The sequence below is a fragment of the Salvelinus namaycush genome, chromosome 26 (genome assembly GCF_016432855.1).
Source record: "Salvelinus namaycush isolate Seneca chromosome 26, SaNama_1.0, whole genome shotgun sequence".
NCBI classification, from domain to species: domain Eukaryota; kingdom Metazoa; phylum Chordata; class Actinopteri; order Salmoniformes; family Salmonidae; genus Salvelinus; species Salvelinus namaycush.
This window is the reverse complement of record NC_052332.1, coordinates 34,015,354-34,022,442: the sequence shown is the minus strand read 5'-3', so window position 1 is coordinate 34,022,442 and position 7,089 is coordinate 34,015,354.

Genomic DNA, 7,089 nt, shown 5'->3' with positions numbered 1-7,089 from the left:
CGGCTCGGTCCTCCCCTCCTGCTCCGTGGCTCGACGACTCATTGCGAGCTCACAGAACAGGGCTCCGGGCAGCCGAGCGGAAATGGAGGAGAACTCGCCTCCATGCGGACCTGGCATCCTTTCACTCCCTCCTCTCTACATTTTCCTCTTCTGTCTCTGCTGCTAAAGCCACTTTCTACCACTCTAAATTCCAAGCATCTGCCTCTAACCCTAGGAAGCTCTTTGCCACCTTCTCCTCCCTCCTGAATCCTCCTCCCCCTCCTCCCCCCTCCTCCCTCTCTGCGGATGACTTCGTCAACCATTTTGAAAAGAAGGTCGACGACATCCGATCCTCGTTTCCTAAGTCAAACGACACCGCTGGTTCTGCTCACACTGCCCTACCCTGTGCTTTGACCTCTTTCTCCCCTCTCTCTCCAGATGAAATCTCGCGTCTTGTGACGGCCGGCCGCCCAACAACCTGCCCGCTTGACCCTATCCCCTCCTCTCTTCTCCAGACCATTTCCGGAGACCTTCTCCCTTACCTCACCTCGCTCATCAACTCATCCTTGACCGCTGGCTACGTCCCTTCCGTCTTCAAGAGAGCGAGAGTTGCACCCCTTCTGAAAAAACCTACACTCGATCCCTCCGATGTCAACAACTACAGACCAGTATCCCTTCTTTCTTTTCTCTCCAAAACTCTTGAACGTGCCGTCCTTGGCCAGCTCTCCTGCTATCTCTCTCAGAATGACCTTCTTGATCCAAATCAGTCAGGTTTCAAGACTAGTCATTCAACTGAGACTGCTCTTCTCTGTGTCACGGAGGCGCTCCGCACTGCTAAAGCTAACTCTCTCTCCTCTGCTCTCATCCTTCTAGACCTATCGGCTGCCTTTGATACTGTGAACCATCAGATCCTCCTCTCCACCCTCTCCGAGTTGGGCATCTCCGGCGCGGCCCACGCTTGGATTGCGTCCTACCTGACAGGTCGCTCCTACCAGGTGGCGTGGCGAGAATCTGTCTCCGCACCACGTGCTCTCACCACTGGTGTCCCCCAGGGCTCTGTTCTAGGCCCTCTCCTATTCTCCCTATACACCAAGTCACTTGGCTCTGTCATAACCTCACATGGTCTCTCCTATCATTGCTATGCAGACGACACACAATTAATCTTCTCCTTTCCCCCTTCTGATAACCAGGTGGCGAATCGCATCTCTGCATGTCTGGCAGACATATCAGTGTGGATGACGGATCACCACCTCAAGCTGAACCTCGGCAAGACGGAGCTGCTCTTCCTCCCGGGGAAGGACTGCCCGTTCCATGATCTCGCCATCACGGTTGACAACTCCATTGTGTCCTCCTCCCAGAGCGCTAAGAACCTTGGCGTGATCCTGGACAACACCCTGTCGTTCTCAACTAACATCAAGGCGGTGGCCCGTTCCTGTAGGTTCATGCTCTACAACATTCGCAGAGTACGACCCTGCCTCACACAGGAAGCGGCGCAGGTCCTAATCCAGGCACTTGTCATCTCCCGTCTGGATTACTGCAACTCGCTGTTGGCTGGGCTCCCTGCCTGTGCCATTAAACCCCTACAACTCATCCAGAACGCCGCAGCCCGTCTGGTGTTCAACCTTCCCAAGTTCTCTCACGTCACCCCGCTCCTCCGCTCTCTCCACTGGCTTCCAGTTGAAGCTCGCATTCGCTACAAGACCATGGTGCTTGCCTACGGAGCTGTGAGGGGAACGGCACCTCCGTACCTTCAGGCTCTGATCAGGCCCTACACCCAAACAAGGGCACTGCGTTCATCCACCTCTGGCCTGCTCGCCTCCCTACCTCTGAGGAAGTACAGTTCCCGCTCAGCCCAGTCAAAACTGTTCGCTGCTCTGGCACCCCAATGGTGGAACAAACTCCCTCACGACGCCAGGTCAGCGGAGTCAATCACCACCTTCCCGAGACACCTGAAACCCCACCTCTTTAAGGAATACCTAGGATAGGATAAAGTAATCCTTCTAACCCCCCCCTTAAAAGATTTAGATGCACTATTGTAAAGTGGCTGTTCCACTGGATATCATAAGCTGAATGCACCAATTTGTAAGTCGCTCTGGATAAGAGCGTCTGCTAAATGACTTAAATGTAAATGTAAATGTTAACTACTGACCCTGGAACTGACACTGTATTTAACTACTGACCCTGGAACTGACCCTGTATTTAACTACTGACCCTGGAACTGACCCTGCATATAGCTTTCTTACTTTCTCGTGTTCTTCTTATTTTTATTTCTCCTTTACTTTATTTTATAGTATAATATTTTTACTACTGATATTGATTACTGCATTGTTGGGAAGAAGATTGCAAGAAAGGCACTTCACTGTTCTTGTGCACATGACAATAAAACTTGAAACTTTGTCCAAAGTTTCCTGTCAATCTCACTCAATCTTCTTCAACAACATACAGTACATATACAGTACATGTCTGAGTAATGATTTTTGGGTCATAATTTCTCACTGTTTCAATATTCATAATGTAAAAATGAAAGGAAAATATTTGTTATATCAAAGGCGTCCAACAGAATTCAGTAGTGAACTGCTACCTACAAATTAAGAAAGAGTCAACTTCAAATGTTAACATTTTCAGCCACAATGACAGATAACACTTGACTTAACTTTTTGTTCTTATTTTCCGTAGGTTTGACCATGGAGAGTGGAATCCTTATCCGGTCTCTCCTGTTGTTCTTTACCCTGACTACCCTCTATTCATACCCTAATAAAACCCTCAACTCAATCCAAGATCTAAAGGACTTAGATTTTGATTATCCCATCCCCCCACCTTGGCTCAGTTTGCTCTACTGGCTCACCAGCAACATCAACTACATAGACAACAACAACATCATGAAACTCAATTTTGATCCAACCAGAGGAGACTATGGCTCTCATTATTATGGAAACATAGAAGAGGTGTTTCCTTCTCTTTCTAAGAACACTGGACCATACTACTCCCTGGGAAATTTCAAATTTGAAAACTCTCTACAATTCCCAGATTATGTCACTATAAAATTTTACCATTCAGAGGGACCTTCTGAGAGGTTACAGAACAACTGATGCAGGCTCATCCTCAGAGTCAGAGAAAGAGGGAACAGAAAGAGTGATCAGTATACATTGATGTTCATCACAATCCACCCAACTGGGGGAGAGGTTCTGCATACGACCCAGATAACACCTACCGCATCACCCCCAACCTCCTGAGAGAGATCCAGACGTTCCAGACCCTCTCAGCGACTGATATCCAAAACTAATACGGCATACATATAGGCCCAACATATCAAATCAAAGACCCCTTGAAGAGATTAGTATTGTTTCTCAATATTATTTATCATTAAAAAATAGATATTGTCAGTAAATGCTATTTTAATCCTGGGCAACGCCGTCGCCGTTCAGTGAGTAATGAAGTGTGATGATTTGAAGATTAAGCTGGAGGTAAAGACCACAAGTGAAGGGAGAGCCAGGATCAGCTGGGATGACATCCCTAAGAAGCACTTGAACCGAGATGTGTTTATGGTGCTTTATCAGAACAGGACAGTGAGATACAGCTAGCCAACACCAAGATAATCGAGGCCTCTGGGAACTTCAACACCACTGAAGCGCTGAACCCCGGCCTGCAGGGCAGGCTTCACAAGAGCAAAACCAACTGGAAGAGACAGCAAATTGCCGGTGAGGAGCTCTGGAGAGGTCTTGAGTTTTACGACACCAACAGGGAGATTCCTGTTGACATAAGAGGTTATGACGCCAGTCTGCAGCTCTATGTTAAAGATAGCAAGGCCAGCGCTCGCCTGTACGTCAGGAACTCTTTCACTGACTAGATGGATGTGTTTAAGAGCTCCTGGGTTGGTTTCTACTCCAATGGAAACACAGGCACCTCTAAGTGTTATACGTGGCAGTGGGCTGTGTATTTCTCCAAGGAAACCCGCTCCGACATACCAGAGTATGATGTGTATGTGTATCAGTCTAAGATGACCATGTCTCCTGGCGTCCATGCTAGATTCATACTCTGGAGAAAATCTGGAGAAAAAGCCCGTACCTCAGACTGGGAAATACAGAGACCTGCCAATACAAACACTGATGTAAACGGTTACGACGCCAGTCTGCAACTATTTGTTAGAGAAGGCTATGCCTGCGCTCGCCTGTACATCAAGAAGTCCTTCAGTGATTGGATGGATGTGTTTAAGACCTCCTGGGTTGGCTTCTACTCCAACGAAAATAAAGCCACCACGGAGTATGATACCAATAGGTGGCAATGGACCAATAAATTCTCCAAGGAAATTCAGTCTGACATACCAGACTATGATGCTTATGTATACCAGTTTGGTAGGACCATGTCTCCTGGTGTCCAGGCTAGATTCATAATGGTAGACAATGAAATAGCCCGTACTCTACCTTGGAAGAATTAGGGCTCGATTCAATCTGTATAGCTGAAGTTCAGCGCTAATGCACAATATATATTCAAAGGTAATTTGCGATTGAGCCCACATATGCAGCATTTACCGTGAATGCCGTCTCCGCGAACCGAACGTTGCTTTAAAATGTATATTGAGCATTAGCGCTTACTTCAGTGATACATGATTGAATAAAAATGTACAGTGCATTCGGAAAGTATTCAGACCCCTTGACTTTTTCAACATTTTGTTACGTTACATTCTTATTCTAAATTGGATTCAATCGTTTTTCCCCCCATCAGTCTACACACAATACCCCATAATGACAAGGCAAAACCAGGTCTTTAGGCATTTTTGCAAATGTATTAAAAATAAAAAAACTGAAATATAACATCTACATAAGTATTCAGACCCTTTACTCAAATCAAATCAAACTTGATTTGCCACATGCGCCAAATACAACAAGTGTAGACTTTACTGTGAAATGCTTATTTACAAGCCCTTAACCAACACTGCAGTTCAAGATGAACAAAATATTTACCAAGTAGGCTAAAATAAAAAGGTTTTCACCAAGGATCTATCTGTACTTTGCTCTGTTAATCTTTCCCTCAATGCTGAGTAGTCTCCCAGTCCCTGTCACTGAAAAACATGCCCACAGCATGATAGTGCCACCACCATGCTTCACCGTAGGGATGGTATCAGGTTTCCCCCAGACGTGACACTTGGCCTTCAGGCCAAAGAGTTCAATCTTGGTTTCATCAGACCAGAGAAGCTTGTTTCTCATGGTCTGAGAGTCCTTTAGGTGCATGTTCCTTTTACTGATAAATGGCTTCCATCTGGCCACTCTACCATAAAGGCCTGATTGGTGGAGTGTTGCAGAAATGGTTGTCCTTCTGGAAGGTTCTCCCATCTCCACAGAGGAACTCTGCAGCTCTGTCAGAGTGACTATCGGGTTCTTGGCCACATCCCTGACCAAGGCCCTTCTCCCCCGATTGCTCAGTTTGGCCAGGCGGCCAGCTCTAGGAAGAGTCTTGGTGGTACCAAACTTCTTCTATTTGAGAATGATAGAGGCCACTGTGTTCTTTGGTACCTTCAATGCTGCAGACATTTTTGGGTACCCTTCACCAGATCTGTGCCTCGACACAATACTGTCTCGGAGCTCTACGGACAATTCCTTCAACCTCATGACTTGGTTTTTGCTCTGACATGCACTATTTTTTAAAACATGTTTTCACTTTGTCATTATGGGGTATTGTGTATAGATTGAAGAGGAAAAAACATGTATTTAGTCCATTTTAGAATAAGGCTGTAACGTAAAACATTTTGGAAAAAGTCAAGGGGTCTGAATACTTTCTGAATGCACTGTATATTGCGCATTAGCTTTTACTTCAGCGATACATGATTGAATAAAGCTCTTAGAGGAGTCGCTTAGTGAGAGAGTTGAGCTGTAGCCAGAGAATCAACAGATCTCTAAACCAGTTCCCAACTGGCTCATTCAAACCTTCTCCTCTTTCTTGTAACGTTTTCATTTCTACCATTTCAACAACAAAAAAATGTAAGCATTAGAATGATTAGAACTTGGTCTTTTTTTAAAGTAACTTATCTATTCTATTTTTTTGCAATTATCATTACATTTTCAAGTACAACTTTTCAGATGTTTTTTGTAAAGTGAAGAATGGCTTCCATTTAAAAAAAAATGCAATAACATTTATTTGCCATTTTATAAATGACAGTGATTTCATTACGATGTTGTAAAGATAACAGTTCATGTGTTAAAGGGACAGTAGATACTGGCAGATAACAGCAGATAACACTTGATAACTGCAGATTACAGTAGAGAACCCTAGATAACAGTAGATAACAGCAGAAAACACTAGATAATGTCGTAGAAATATTTGCTCAATAATATTTCTCAGATACCGGAACTTGTGAATTCAAATATACTTTATTGCAAAGTAACAAGCCAAGCTGGTCCATGGATTAACTGACTTTCCAGCCTCGGCACACACTTTTTATACAGTTTTCATCCTTACGTCACACACATAGTCACTCCACTTTATGTTAATGATTCATCCCCTTGGGCATTTAGCCACCATTATCTTTTTGCCTTGCACTTATTTCAGCTTGGCTTCCATTTTCTTATTGGCACAGACCTTAGGGCATAGATTATATTGGTGGCATAACCATAGCAATGATACAAACAGAAACAGACATGGAGGTGCATGTCTAATGGGGCTTTTAGTAATACAAACCTCCTAATGCACATCTAATGAACCTCACAGGACTAGGTAATGGCTTCCCTTAGCCTAATAACCAATTTATTAATGGTTTCCCTTAGTCTATTGGCCCAGACACATATGGCTTCTATTGATTATGCTTACTACTCTAAGATGCATAATGTGGACACATGTACTGGAAAATTCCCAATATATCCCTCCTATGGGACTTACTGTTATGGGATTTTCATGAATAATGACTAAATGATGTATACATTTAACGTAGAACTATAACTAAAACTACCCTGTCATTGTATGATTGTATGAAATTTATTAGAATCATACCTCTATAAATCTGATGTGTGTAGTTTTAGTCAGAATTAGGACAAGGGCTTTTTGTTCCTTTTTAGTATGTAAGCAGGGTGCAAGTGTGAGACAATGTATGAGATAAGAGGAGCTATCGACAGACAAGCT